A 17022-nucleotide genomic window follows, 5' to 3' on the forward strand; every position below is an offset into this window, starting at 1 on the left:
ATCTGTACTCAGAAAATCATACGACACTGAAGAAAGAAATGAAAGAAGACATAAATAGATGGAAACACATTCCATGTTCATGGATAGGAAGAATTAATATAGTTAAAATGTCCATACTGCCTAAGGCAACATACATATTCAACGCAATTCCTATCAAACTACCAACGACGTTTTTCACAGAAATAGAACATATAATCCTGAAATTTATATGGGACCATAAAAGACCCCGGATAGCCTCAGCAATCTTGAGAAATAAAAACAAAGTGGGAGGCATAACGATACCTGACTTCAAACTATACTACAAGGCTACAGTAATCAAAACAGCATGGTACTGGCATAAAAATAGACACATAGATCAATGGAACAGAATAGAGAGTCCAGAAGTAAATCCATGCCTATATGCCCATCTAATCTATGACAATGGAAGCAAGAATGTACAATGGGGTAAAGACAGTCTGTTCAATAAGTGCTGTTGGGAAACCTGGACAGACACATGCAAGAAAATGATGCTGGACCATCTCCTTACACCATATACAAAAATAAATTCAAAATGGCTTAAAGACCTAAATGTAAGATCTGAAAACATAAAATATCTAGAAGAAAATATAGGAAGAAACTTCATGGACATTACCCAGAGTAAGATTTTCACTGATATATCCCCTCGCGCGAGGGAAGTAAGAGAAAAAATAAACATGTGGGATTACATCAAACGAAAAAGTTTTTTCACAGCAAAGGAAACCATCAATAAAACAAAAAGGGATCCTACTGAATGGGAAAAGATATTTGCCAATGATATATCTGATAAGGGATTAATATCACAAATCTATATAAAACTTACTAAACTCAAAAAAACAAACAACCCAATTAAAAAATGGGCAGAGGACTTGAGGAGACATTTTTCTAAAAAGGACATACAGAAGGCAAGAAGACATATGAAGAAATGCTCAGCCTCACTAACCATCAGAGAAATGCAAATAAAAACCACAGTGAGATACCACCTCACCCCAGTCAAAATGGCTATCATCAATAAATCAACAAACAACAAATGCTGGCGCGGATGTGGAGAAAAGGGAACGCTAGTGCACTGTTGGTGGGATTGCAGATTAGTGCAGCCACTATGGAAAACAACATGGAGGAATCTGAAAATGGAACTACCCTATGATCCAGTAATTCCACTCCTAGGCATCTACCCGGAGAAATCCAAAACTCCAATTTAAAAATCAGTATGCACTCCTATGTTTATTGCAGCACTTTACACAGTAGCCAAGATATGGAAACAACCGAAATGCCCATCGGTAGATGACTGGATTAAGAGGCTGTGGTACATTTATACAATGGAGTATTACGCAGCCATAAAGAAGAAAGAAATCTTATCATTTGCAACAACATGGATGGATCTAGAGAACATTATGTTAAGTGAAATAAGTCAGAAAGAGAAAGACAAGTACCATATGATCTCACTTATATGCGGAATCTAAAGAAAAGAATATGTGAATGAACTAATCAGAAACAGTTTTGAGGAGATAGAAAAAAATGAGAGTTGTTAGATGGGCGGGGAAGGTTGGGGATAAGGGGAAAGGTGAAGGGATTTGGAAGCAGCTGGTAACCACAAGATGGCCTCAGGGTTTTTTTGAAAATTACTTTGGGGAACGTATTCAATAATGTTGTAAAGATTTTGTTGGGTATCCGATGGACTTGCGTCCTATTTGAGAGACCACCTCAGGGATACTGTGGATGCCTGACCATGGCATTGTACACCAGAAGCTAAACATTAATGAATGCCAAGTATAATTTTATATATATAATGTGATGGTTCAGTGTGAGGTCAGAGGGATAGTGGATCGGGGGAGGGGGTTCACAGTGTGAGGGATATAAATGATGAACGTCTAAGTATTTCATTGTCTTGTACACCTGAAACTAATAAAAAAAAAAAGAAATACAAAAAACAATTCCCGTTGCAATTGCCGTAAAAAGAATAAAATACTAGGAATAAACTTAATAAAGGGTGTGAAGGATTTATATGCTGAAAACTATAAGACATTTTTGAAAGAAATTGAAAAAGACACAAAGAAATGGAAAGACATTCCATGCTCATGGATTGGAAGAATCGACATAGTTAAAATGGCCATATTACCCAAAGTAATATACAGATTTAATGCAATCCCCATCAAAATCCCAATGGCATTTTTTAAAGAAATAGAAGAAAAAAATCATCATATTTGTTTGGAAACACAAAAGACCCTGAATAGCCAAAGCAATCTTAAGAAACAAAGAACAATTCTGGAGGTATCGCACTCCCTGACTTTAGCTTGTACTACAGGGCTACAATAATCAAAACAGCATGGTATTGGCAGAAAAACAGACACATAGACCAATGGAATAGAACTGAGAACCCAGAAATAAAACCACATAAATGTGGACAGATAATTTTTGACAAAGAAGCTAAAAACATACAATGGAGGAAAGACAGCCTCTTCAATAAATGGTGCTGGCAGAATTGGATAGCCACGTGCAAAAGAATGAAACTGAATTGCTATCTGTCACCATGTACCAAAATTAATTCAAAATGGATCAAAGACTTAAGCATAAGACCTGACACAATAAACTGCATAAAAGGAAAAAATAGGTACTAAATTTATGGACCTTGGGTTTAAAGAGCATTTTATGAATTTGACTCCAAAGGCAATGGAAGTAAAAGCTGAAATAAACAAATGGGACTATATGAAACTTAAAAGCTTCTGCACAGCAAAGGAAACCATCGACAAAACAAAGAGGCAACCAACTGAATGGGAGAAGATTTTTGCAAACAGTGCCTCCGATAAGGGGCTAATATCCAAAATATACAAGGAACTTATGAAACTCAACAACAAAAAAACAAACAACCCAATTGAAAAATGGGCAGAGGACCTGAAGAGATATTTCTCCCAAGAGGACATACAAATGGCAAATAGACATATGAAAAAATGCTCAACATCCCTAATCATCAGAGAAATGCAAATAAAAACCACAATGAGATATCACCTCACCCAAATCAGAATGGCTATCATCAACAAGACAAATAGTAACAAGCGTTGGAGAGTCTGTGGAGAAAACGGAACCCTCATACACTGTTGGTGGGAATGCAGACTGGTGCAACCGCTATGGAAGGCAATGTGGAGGTTACTCAAAAAATTACGAATATTACCATGTGACCCAGCAATCCTTCTCCTGGGTATCTACCCCCAAAATTTGAAAACATTTATACATAAAGACACGTGTGCTCCAATGTTCACTGCAGCTTTGTTTACGGTGGCCAAGACATGGAAACAACCAAAATGTCCTTTGATAGATGAATGGATAAAGAAGTTGTGGTATATATACACAATGGAATACTATTTGGTGGTAAGAAAAGATGATATAGGAATATTTGTGACAACATGGATGGATTTTGAGAATATAATGCTAAGCGAAATAAGTCAGGCAGAAAAAACAGAGAACCCTATGATTTCACTGATATGTGGTATATAAACCAAAAACAATAAAAGAACAAGACAAACAAATGAGAAACAAAAACTCGTAGACACAGACAATAGTTTAGTGGTTACCAGAGGGTAAGTGGGTGGCGGGAGGGAGATAAAGGTAAGGGGGATCAAATATATGGTGATGGAAGGAGAACTGACTCTGGGTGGTGAACACACAATGGGATTTATAGATGATGTAATACAGAATTGTACACCTGAAATCTATGTAATTTCACTAATAATTGTCACCCCCCAAAAATTAAAAAAAAATAAGTTGGAAAAATATTCCAAGTATAAAATCACAAAAACTACAAAATAGAGAATTTTTCTGAGCAAGGAATATATGTTACTTTACTATGGAACATAAAACTGAGCAGAGTAAATGTAGATGCTTCTCATGTTTCTGAACGGAAGACTAAATGTTACATAGATGTAAATTTTTCCCGAATTTAATAATAGACTAAATGCAAATAGTAATGGGGATTTTATGGAACTTCAAGCTGATTCCAAAGATCATACAGAAGAGTAAATAAACAGAATACGAACACATCTGAAACACACTACTCTATATTAAAACATGCAGGTTACAACGTATCAATGTGGGAGTAGGAAAATAAATGAAAGAACCACAATAAAATGTCCAAAACAGATCCATGCATATTTGAAATTGTATAAATGATAAGAAGGGCAGTTAAAATTAGCAGGAAAAGAATAGTGCTAAAAATCTAATTGATTTTCTACCAAAAATAGATTCTTGCCTTATAATAAACACAAAAAATAAATTCCAGATAGATTAAAAATATACTTTAAAGGCCATTTAAGAATGAAATGGAAAACCAGGGGAGTGTTTTTATAATCTTTCAGTAGGAGGCTTCCTAAATTAGACAGAGACTCAGCAGCGACAGGAAAAAAACTGACATATTTGATTATATAAATTAAGATACCTGTATGGCAAATAAAGCCAAAATATGAACAAAGTTAAAAGATAAAATCTAGGCTGGGAGATTTTATATGTATCTCCAAAGGATAATATCCATTTATAAGAATTTCTACAAAATCATGTTGAAGAGTAGATGCCAACGAAAGAAATGCAGTTTGAATAGTTTGTGGTTTATACATGTTATTTCAGAAGATACCATAAATTTTTCAATGGGGGCAAAAATTAAAAGTATATTCCAACTATACATTTTTTGTTTTAAAATGTTCTCTTGTTTTTACCATGGACTTGCCAACATGCCTCTACATAGATTTTTCCATTTTAGTCTTCTATTTTCACACCCTGACAAGTATAAGATGTCTGTTTCCCTAAACATTGATTCATGTTATTATTTCTAGCAGTTCTCCTTGAGGCAGAAAGGTATGAAAAAATTGAACTTTCATAAGCCTGCTATTATTATAAAATACCTATTTATAGGTAGGCAACTGACAGAGTTACCATAGAAACTAAAACAGCAATCAATTCAGAAACCATGAAAGTGTAAGTAGAGATGTGAGTATTATGAATAGAAAGCAATAAAATACAAAATCACTCATAATTATTGGAAAAATGCAAGCTAGATTTTTTTTCCAAAGGATAATAACAGATCGAAAAACAGTTTACAATTATGGTTTATCCACTTGTATAAACTTATGCAACTATAATGAAGCTAGGCATGTGCTCATTTTAAGACGCTGTCAAGAAATCAGTTATTTTAAGAAAACTAGATAAATATAAAATTCTATTGTACTTTGAGAGGCCTATATCTTAAGACAAACTACTATTATTCCTCTCTCTAAATTTCCAATGGTAGACCTGTCTTAAACACAACGCCCAAATCATTTTCCTTTGGCGAATAAGATATCTTGACCCAAACCCACATCTTCTACAACTACCACGACACAAACTTTATGTTAAATCCACTGTGTGAAACTGAAGAGGCCAGAAATCATAATATATTAGCATCATTGTGATAAAATACTATGATGATTAGCTGCAGAGGTAATTTCAGCAGGCACATTTGGTGAACTAATGCATTCATTTCCTGAACACATGCTTGTGACTCACCGATAAGTCGGCAGTAAAAATTACAGCTAATTCTGGTGGGAATGGAACTTAGTTTTCCTTTTGCAAAATATGTTTAAATTTATAAAATGTAAAACAAAAGAAAGCAAGTTTTCTACTGATAAATAGTTTAAGTTTAATAAATAATAGTTAAATAAAGAAATAGTTTAATGGACTTTTCTCACCTGTAGGTGTTCAGTGCTATAAAAATGGAGATATATGAAAGGAATGTTAGAATCAAGGTCCTTTACTTAATAAATCAATATCGGGAGAGGACGTCATAGGAATGGCGGCAGCGGGGCACATTTTCTGAGTTCTCCTCCGGATTTTATTACAAACGGGACATATAACCCATCAAACAACTCTTCGCTCATCACGCAGAACAGCTAAGAGACTCCTAAGAGACTCGTGTAAGGATTACTTGAAGCTGCGCAAATTGGGCGAGCAGGGGAAGAAAGAAGGGAGCGGAGAGGAAACGCGCGGTCGCGCGGTGGAATCAAGCCGGCGGCGGCGGCTGGCGGTAAACTGCAGCTCTAAAGACACAGGGAGATATAGAACACGCAGAACAGCGGGGAGACTCGTGGAGGAATTTGCCTGAAGGTGTGCGCGGATTACAAGCAGGGGAGGAGGCGGGACAGCGAAGTGGAAGCGCGCCCCCCCACCCCCACCCACGCGGAGCCGAGGCCGGCGGCGCCGGGACTACGGAACGCAGACTCCTGGAAGCGGAGCACAGGCCGTTGCTGCACGGCTCCCAGGTCGGACGGAGGCTCGTGGAAGGTTTGCTTTGAGGTGCACTAGGTGGGCGAGCGGGGGGGAGGAGCGTGCTCACAGAAAAAGTGGAGGGCAGCACCCGGGGCTCTAGAGTCCCACGGGAGCCCAGGGTGTGGCGGAGAGCGTAGGGTCCAGGAGGTGAGCTCTTTCCCTGCGTCCCACAGTTGATCGCTCCCGCCGGGGCGGGCAGCTCGTGGGCCCTAGGGCAGACAAAGAACTGAGACGCCACACCTGGGCCCCTCACCGCGCTTTTCGAATCCTCCCCCCGCCCTTCCAGAGACTCAAACTACCCCTAACTGAGAAACAGTGTCAGATTACAGAGGGGCGTCTGCGCTCAGGCGCTGGGAAGATTGGCAGCCGGCTCTGACCATCGGAAGAGGCTGGGAGGAGGGGATTTTCGCTGGACGAGGAGAGAGGAGACTCCCACACCCCCAGCCACCACCTTTTCAGGCCTGCGGGAGGAGTGTGAGTGGCTGGCCTGGGAGGGAGGAGACCCCTCCATCCCCAGGCCCCACCCTTTCTGGCTGGCCTGCGGCGGGGCAAGGGCAACCGCGGAAGCAATCCCTGAGTTCAGCAGTAAGCGGCAGTCGCAGCTCCCGGCTTTCAGCAGCTTAGAGATCTCCCGCCCGCCCCCTCCCACTCATCCTTGGAAGGAGGGCCCTAAGACTCAGGAGTACTGGGCACAGGGCTGTTGGAGCTACTCTCAGCGTGCATTTGTGCAGGAAAGGACAGAAACTGCATGGTCTCTCTGAAAACTGTCATCCAGACCCCTCAGCCCCTCGCATTTAAATCTACACTCCCAAATTCACTCTGGGCACCAGGTGACTAGCGATGCCTGCGCACTAGGCAGGGAACTCTTTGGCACAGCGGAGGACAACCTGGAGATCACCTGGTGGGCTTAAGCCAAGACTGGTGCTGCTTTCTGTTTTGCTTTGCTTGGTGGTCTTTATTTTTATTTATTTTTTTATTTTTTTTTTATTTTTTTTTTATTTTTTATTTTTTTATTTTATTTTATTTTTTTTTTCTTTCTTTCTCTTCTTTTTTTTTCTTTTTTCTGCTTGTTGTGATTTGCTTTGTTCTGTCTTTATTTCTTTGATATCTTTGCCTATGTAGAGTGGGGATTGTCGGTTGTATTTTATTTGTGAATGTACTTGATTTGTTTTCTTTGTTGTTGTTGTTGTTGTTGTTGTACTTGCTAACTTTATTTGTGCTGAAACTGCCCTACCAGGGCCCAGCTTAAGAGGCACAAGATTCAACATATCCAGAAGCCAACTCTGGACCAAACCAGAGTACTACCGGGTTTGACCTACAAGTCACCCACGGAAGGAGGGCCCTAAGACTCAGGAGTACTGGGCACAGGGCTGGTGGAGCTACTCTCAGTGTGCATTTGTGCAGGAAAGAACAGAAACTGCATGGTCTCTCTGAAAACTGTCATCCAGATCCCTCAGCCCCTCGCATTTAAATCTACACTCCCAAATTCACTCTGGGCACCAGGTGACTAGCGCTGCCTGTGCACTAGGCAGGGAACTCTTTGGCACAGCGGAGGACAACCCGGAGATTACCTGGTGGGCTTAAGCCAAGACTGGTGCTGCTTTCTGTTTTGCTTTGCTTGGTGATTTTTTTGTTTGTTTGTTTGTTTGTTTGTTTTGTTTTGCTTTTTTGTTTTTTTGCTTTTGTTTTTGTTTTGTTTTGTGTTGTTTTGCTTTGTTCTTCTCTTTTTTCCTTTCTTTTCTTTTTCTTTTTTTTCTTTCTTTCTCTTCTTTTTTTTTCTTTTCCTTGCTTGTTGTGATTTGCTTTGTTCTGTCTTTATTTCTTTGATATCTTTGCCTATGTTGAGTGGGGATTGTCGGTTGTATTTTACATGCGAATGTACTTGATTTGTTTTCCTTGTTGTTGTTGTTGTTGTTGTTGTACTTGGTAACTTTATTTGTGCTGAAACTGCCCTACCAGGGCCCAGATTAAGAGGCACAAGATTCAACATATCCAGAAGCCAACTCTGGACCAAACCAGAGTACTACCGGGTTTGACCTACAAGTCACCCATGGAAGGAGGGCCCTAAGACTCAGGAATACTGACCACAGGGCTGGTGGAGCTACTCTCAGCGTGCATTTGTGCAGGAAAGGACAGAAACTGCATGGTCTCTCTGAAAACTGTCATCCAGACCCCTCAGCCCCTCGCATTTAAATCTACACTCCCAAATTCACTCTGGGCACCAGGTGACCAGCGCTGCCTGCGCAATAGGCAGGGAACTCTTTGGCACAGCAGAGGACAACCTGGAGATTACCTGGTGGGCTTAAGCCAAGACTGGTTCTGCTTTCTGTTTTGCTTTGCTTGGTACTTCCTTTTTTTTTTTTTTTTTTTTTTCTGCTTGTAGTGATTTGCTTTGTTCTGTCATTATTGCTTTGATATCTTTGCTTATGTTGAGGGGGGATTGTCGGTTGTATTTTATTTGCGAATGTACTTGATTTGTTTTCTTTGTTGTTGTTGCTGTTGTACTTGGTAACTTGATTTGTGCTGAAACTGCCCTACCAGGGCCCAGCTTAAGAGGCACAAGATTCAACATTTTCCAGAAGCCAACTCTGGACCAAACCAGAGTACTACCGAGTTTGACCTACAAGTCACACACCCAGAAGGAATTCTCTGAAGGCACAAGAGCCCATAGAGGCCAAACCTCATTTAAGTGGCCAACCCTCACCCAGCAGAACACCCTGTGGTGAGCAGAGCCAAGTTTCACAACTAGACGGCCTAGGAGTTAAGCCCACCTACTCACAAGCAAAAAGCAATCAAAGTTCTTCTTGAACAGGACGATATACTAAACACACGAGCCTCCTGTGGAGCACATGCAGAGAAGAACGAAGTAGTCCAAGTCAAATATAAAAGACACATACTACATAAGATAACCCAGCAAGAACTAAGAGCTCTAGGGGATCTTCCTAATACATCAAAGCAAACACAGAGAGTCAGTCAGAATGGGGAGACAAAGAAACATGTCCCAAATAAAAGAACAGAAGAAACCTCCACAACTGGAACCAAATGAAGCAGAGGTAACCAACATGTCAGAGACAGAGTTCAGAACACTGGTGATAAGAATGTTTAAGGAGCTTAGAGAAGACATAAAGAAGGATATAGAAATCATAAAGAACAACCAGTTAGAGCTAAAAAAGGATGTAGAAATCTTAACGAACAACCAGCTAGAACTAAAAAACACAATTACCGAAATTAAGAACTCACTTGAAGGAATGACCAGCAGGTTAGATGAAGCAGAGGATCGAATCAGCGACTTAGAAGACAAGTTAGCAGAGATCACTCAAACTGAACAACAGAAAGAAAAAAGAATAAAAAACAATGAAGATGGGTTAAGAGACCTCTGGGATAACATCAAGCGCAACAACATGCGCATCATAGGAATACCAGAAGGCGAAGAGAAGAAGCAAGGGATTGAGAACATATTTGAGGTAATAATGTCAGAAAACTTCCCTAACCTGATGAAGGAAACCAACATACAAGCCCAGGAAGTGCAGAGAGTTCCAACCAGGATAAACCCAAACAGGCCCACACCAAGACACATTATAGTTAAAATGGCAAAGCTTAAAGACAAAGAGAGAATCTTGAAAGCAGCAAGAGAAAGGCAGAAGGTTACATACAAGGGAACTCCCATAAGACTATCAAATGACTTTTCTACAGAAACATTGAAGGCAAGGAGGGAGTGGCAGGAGATACTCAAAGTGATGGAACACAAAGGCCTACAACCTAGATTGCTTTATCCAGCAAGGCTATCATTTAAAGTTGATGGAGAGATAAAGAGCTTCCCAGAAAAGAACAAACTGAAAGAATTTATGACAACCAAGCCAGCATTGCAAGAAATACTAAAAGGACTTCTGTAAATAGAAGAAAGATGAAAACAATTTACTACAAATCTAAAAATGGCAATAACTATGTACCTATCAGTAATCACTTTAAATGTAAATGGATTAAATGCTCCAATCAAGAGACATAGGGTGGCTGAGTGGATAAGGAAACAAGACCCTTGTATATGCTGTATACAAGAGACTCATTTCAGATCAAAAGACACACACAGACTGAAAGTGAAGGGTTGGAGTAACATATTTCATGCAAATGGAAGCAAAAAAAAAGCTGGAGTTGCAATACTTATATCTGACAAAATAGACTTTAAAATGAAAAAAATATTAAAAGACAAAGATGGGCACTATATAATAATAAAGGGATCAATCCGACAAGAGGACATAACCCTAGTAAACATCTATGCACCTAACATAGGAGCACCTAAATATATAAAACAGGTACTGATGGACATAAAGACAGAGATCAACAGCAACACTATCATAGTAGGGGACTTCAACACACCTCTGACAACAAGGGACAGGTCCTCCAGACAGAAAATCAATATGGAAACAACAGCCTTAAATGATACTTTGGAGCAGTTGGACTTAATTGATATTTTCAGAGCATTTCACCCCAATGCTGCAGAATACACGTTCTTCTCAAGTGCTCATGGAACATTTTCTAAAATAGATCATATGTTAGGACACAAGACAAGCCTCGATAAATTTAAGAAAATTGAAATCATACCAATTGTCTTCTCTGACCACAGTGCTATGAAATTAGAAATGAACTACAGGGGAAAAAAACCAGGAAGATACACCAATTCATGGAGGCTGAATAACATGTTGCTAAATAATGAATGGGTCAAGCAGCAGATCAAAGAAGAAATCAAAAGATATCTTGAGACAAATGAGAATGAGAACACGACGACCCAAAATCTATGGGATGCTGCGAAAGCAGTCCTAAGAGGGAAGTTCATAGCACTGCAGGCCTACCTAAAGAAACAAGAAACATCACTAATTGACAGTTTATCTTCACACTTAAGGGATCTGGAAAAAGAACAGCAAAATAAACCCAAAGGGAGCACAAGGAAGGAGATAATAAGGATCAGAGCAGAAATAAATGAAATAGAAACCAGAAAAACAATACAAAAGATCAATGAATCCAAGAGTTGGTTCTTAGAGAAGATAAACAAAATTGACAAACCTTTAGCCAGACTCATTAAAAAAAGGAGAGAGAGGACCCAAATTAATAAAATCAGAAATGAAAGAGGAGAAGTGACAACAGACACCACAGAAATACAAAAAATTGTAAGAAATTACTATGAGCAACTATATGCCAACAAATTTGACAACCTTGAAGAAATGGACAATTTTCTAGAGGCGCACAACCTTCCAAAGCTAACTCAAGAAGAAACAGAAAGCCTGAACAGTCTGATTACCACCAGGGAAATTGAATCAGTAATCAATAATCTCCCAACAAACAAAAGCCCTGGACCAGATGGCTTTACAGGTGAATTTTTCAAAACGTTCAAAAAAGAATTATCACCTATTCTCCTCAAGCTCTTCCAAAAAATCCAGAAGGAAGGAAGACTCCCAAACACTTTTTACGAAGCCACTATCACCCTGATCCCAAAAGCAGACAAAGACACCACAAAGAAAGAAAACTACAGGCCGATATCTCTAATGAACATAGATGCAAAAATTCTCAACAAATTATTAGCAAACAGAATTCAGCAATACATTAAAAAGATCATACACCATGATCAAGTGGGATTCATCCCTGGTATGCAGGGGTGGTTCAACATCCGCAAATCAATTAATGTGATACACCACATTAACAAAATGAAAAATAAAAATCACATGATCATATCAATAGATGCAGAAAAAGCATTTGATAAAATACAGCAACCTTTTATGATAAAAACCCTTAAGAAAGTGGGAATAGAGGGATCATATCTTAACATAATAAAGGCCATATATGACAAACCCACAGCTAACATCATACTCAATGGGGAAAAGCTAAAACCATTCCCCCTAAGATCAGGAACAAGACAAGGTTGCCCACTTTCTCCACTTCTATTCAACATAGTGCTGGAAGTTCTAGCCACAGCAATCAGACAAGAGAAAGAAATAAAAGGCATCCAAATTGGTAAGGAGGAAGTAAAATTATCATTATATGCAGATGATATGATACTATATATAGAGAACCCTAAAGACTCCACCAAGAAACTATTAGAACTGATAGATGAATTTAGTAAAGTAGCAGGATATAAAATTAATATTCGGAAATCAGTTGCATTTGTATATACCAATGATAAAATAGCAGAAGGAGAAATTAAAAAAACAATTCCATTTACAATTGCTCCAAAGACTATAAAATATCTGGGAATAAATCTAACCAAAGATGTAAAGGATCTGTACTCAGAAAATTATACAGCACTGAAGAAAGAAATGAAAGAAGACATAAATAGATGGAAACACATTCCATGTTCATGGATAGGAAGAATTAATATAATTAAAATGTCCATACTGCCTAAGGCAATATACATATTCAACGCAATTCCTATCAAACTACCAACGACGTTTTTCACAGAAATAGAACATATAATCCTAAAATTTATATGGGACCATAAAAGACCCCGGATAGCCTCAGCAATCTTGAGAAATAAGAACAAAGTGGGAGGTATAACGATACCTGATTTCAAACTATACTACAAGGCTACAGTAATCAAAACAACATGGTACTGGCATAAAAATAGATACATAGATCAATGGAACAGAATAGAGAGTCCAGACATAAATCCATGCCTATATGCCCATCTAATCTACGACAATGGAAGCAAGAATGTACGATGGGGTAAAGATAGTCTGTTCAATAAGTGGTGTTGGGAAACCTGGACGGACACATGCAAGAAAATGAAGCTGGACCACCTCCTTACACCATATACAAAAACAAATTCAAAATGGCTTAAAGACTTAAATGTAAGATCTGAAACCATAAAATACCTAGAAGAAAATATAGGAAGAAACTTCATGGACATTACCCGGAGTAAGATTTTCACTGATATATCCCCTCGCGCGAGCGAAGTAAGAGAAAAAATAAACATGTGGGATTACATCAAACTAAAAAGTTTTTTCACAGCAAAGGAAACCATCAATAAAACAAAAAGGGATCCTACTGTATGGGAAAAGATATTTGCCAATGATATATCTGATAAGGGATTAATATCACAAATCTATAAAAAACTTACTCAACTCAACTCCAAAAAAACAAACAACCCAATTAAAAAATGGGCAGAGGACTTGGGGAGACATTTCTCTAAGAAGGACATACAGAAGGCAAGAAGACATATGAAGAAATGCTCAACCTCACTAACCATCAGAGAAATGCAAATAAAAACCACAATGAGATACCACCTCACTCCAGTCAAAATGGCTATTATCAATAAATCAACAAACAACAAATGCTGGCGCGGATGTGGAGAAAAGGGAACGCTAGTGCACTGTTGGTGGGACTGCAGATTAGTGCAGCCACTATGGAAAACAGTATGGAGGTATCTCAGGAATCTGAAAATGGAACTACCCTATGATCCAGTAATTCCACTCCTAGGCATCTACCCGGAGAAATCCAAAACTCCAATTCAAAAATCTGTATGCACTCCTATGTTTATTGCAGCACTTTACACAATAGCCAAGATATGGAAACAACCAAAATGCCCATCGGTAGATGACTGGATTAAGAAGCTGTGGTACATTTATACAATGGAGTATTACGCAGCCATAAAGAAGAAAGAAATCTTATCATTTGCAGCAACATGGATGGATCTAGAGAACATTATGTTAAGTGAAATAAGTCAGAAAGAGAAAGACAAGTACCATATGATCTCACTTATATATGGAATCTAAAGAAAAGACTATGTGAATGAACTAATCAGAGTCAGTTTTGGGGACGCAGAGAAAAAACCGAGAGTGGTTAGATGGGTGTGTGGGAGGGGGTTGGGGATAAGGGGAAAGGTAAAGGGATTTGGAAGCAGCTGGTAACCACAAGATGGCCTCAGGGTTTTTCTTTTGAAAATTAATTTGGGGAAGGTATTCTATAATGTTGTAAAGATTTTGTTGGGTATCCGATGGACATGCGTCCTATTTGGGAGACCACCTCAGGGATACTGTGGATACCTGATCATGGCATTGTACATCAGAAGCTAAACATTAATGAATGCCAACTATAATTTTATATATATAATGTGATGGTTCAGTGTGAGGTCGGAGGGATAGTGGATGGGGGGAGGGGGGTTCACAGTATGAGGGATATAAATGATGAACGTCTAAGTATTACCTTGTTTTGTACACCTGAAACTAATAAATAAATTAATTAAAAAAAAAAAAAAAAAAAAAAAAAAAAAAAAAAAAAAAAAAAAATAAATCAATATCAGTTTACACTGAAAACCCCAAGGCAACTTGTAATTTAACCTCACATAAACCAATATGAGTAATTAAAATTTTCCCTGAAAAACAAAGGAAGTTTATAATTTACTAGAGAGTGTAAGATAATATTTCCATAAATATTCTCTTTTTTAATTAAAACCTCAAAAGTTGACTTGGAAATCCAGTGACTAGGTGATTGCTTCCCCATATGTCTACTAAAGGAAAAGGAAAATGAATAGAGTGTAAAAATGGATATTAAATTATAGCAGATATCTCCAATGGTCTACAGTAGGAGGATCATGACTCTTACAGAGTTCTTCAGCTTCAGAAATCAATGCATTCCATTCCCAAAGGGAAATAGCTCAGGGATCTATAAACCACAGTACCCTGATTCATAAAGGGTTACTTACTGCGTAAGGGAACTGGGGAATTATAGAATCAATTATTAACCTCAAAAATAATTCTCTTAATGAAATATTAAACTTATTAGACTTTGAAATGCTAAAGGTCTCTCACTCATCTGAATACCTAAATAGTGCATAGTAAGCATGAGAACTAATAGAATAGTACAAGCCATTTTAATTAACTACAACGAGAAAAAGAACACTGATCAGCAGCTCTAGACCTAAGAAATCTTGATAATGAAGGTACTTTGATGATGACTTTTTTGAACCAAATTAAAAACAAAGGCAAATATTTCTTCTGTTTTTATTTGAGCTCTTGTTATACTCTTGTTATACTCTTTATTTGAGTATAACAGGCAATATGTGTCAACAAATTTTATGTGTTTAACAGCCCAGTTAATTTTCACTAGGTGAACCTTCAAATGTCAGTAGCATGCAAATCAAGGACTAGAATATTGCCAGCATTCCTCAAGCTAGTTTCAGGCCCCTCCAGTCACCACCCATCCCTCCCAAGGCTAAACGTTATTCTGCCTATTACTACCATGGAATGGTTTTGCCTGTTTTTGAAATTTATATGAATAGAATTATTCTGTGTATACTATTTTATTGATGGTACTCCTTTCACTCAACATTACCTCATGATATTCATCTAACTTTTGCATGTATTTGTGGGTTTTTCGTGTCTATTTTTATATATTACTGTAGGGCTATGTCACAAGTTTTTTCTAATCTGCTGTTGATAGGCATTTAGGTAGGTTTTATTTTGGCTCTTACAAATAGTGCTGCTCCGATTATGATTGTGCATTGTTCTTGGTCAACATCCATAAGCATTTTATAGGGTAAACACTAGGGAAGGAAGGTGCTTATTCAATGGGTATGCACATTTTCAGCTTTAGCCATGACTGCCAAACAGTTCTCCAAAGTAGTTAGACCAGTTTAAACTCACCAACACAGAAAGTGAGTGATCTGGTTGTTCCACATCCTTGCAACACTTGGCATTTTCTGTCCTTTTCAGTTAGCTATTCTGGTGGATGTATAGTGAATTCTTATTGTTTCTAATTAGCACTTTCTTTCCTAACATATCCTGAAATTGAGGATTTGTTCAATTTCATGTTAGCTACATGGATCGCCTCATTGTGAAGGGCATACCAAAACAGCTATTGCTTCATGAGGGAAAACTGTAATTGTATCTGCATTTTAATGATTCTACATTTTAATAAACATTCCTAGTGATGATTATTAATGCTAGTACATGGTAACCACTGTCTAGCTGTTTCACCATCAGGACTGGGATTGTGTTTCAGTTACCAATGCATTTCTGGTGTGTTGCACAATGTCTTGTTTTAGATCCTTGGCACTGCATTTTTCTTCTTTTAAATATGACCATTTAAAACTATAAATTTCTTTCTACGTACTGCATCAGCACTACGTTAGCTGTATCATGCTAGTTTTGGTATGTTGTGTTCTTATTATTTGATAAAAAATATATTCTAATTTCTCTTGTGATTTCTTCTTTGTTCTATCAGTTATTTAAAAGTAGGTGAATTAATTTCCAAATATTTGCAGATTTTATAGATATCTTTTTAAATATAAATGCAGTTGTAGTGTAAAAATATATGATTTCAATCCTTTTAAACTTATTGAGACTTGTTTTATGGCCCAGTATATGGTCTGTCTTAGTGTTTCATGGTGGATTTAAAAAGAATGTGTATTCTACAATTGTGTATAATTTATAAATGTCACTTAGGTCAAGTTTTGGTAGTGTTATTCAAAACCTCCATTTCCTTATTGATATTTGTTGTGCCTGTTCTACTAATTACAAAGAAAGGGGTATTAAAATCACCACCTGTGGATTTGTTAACTTCTCCCTTTAGTTCTGTTCAGTTTTGCTTTATGTATTTGAAATTCTGTGAAATAGGTGCATGCCCAATAAAGACTGTTATGTCTTTTTGATTCATTGGTCTCTCTCTTGGTGAATTTGAATGGGCTGATATCAGTAACTTTAGTGCTTTTTTTGGTGCCAAATTCCTCTAAAT

The sequence above is a fragment of the Rhinolophus hipposideros genome (genome assembly GCF_964194185.1).
Source record: "Rhinolophus hipposideros genome assembly, chromosome: 19".
In the NCBI taxonomy this organism is placed as follows: Eukaryota; Metazoa; Chordata; class Mammalia; order Chiroptera; family Rhinolophidae; genus Rhinolophus; species Rhinolophus hipposideros.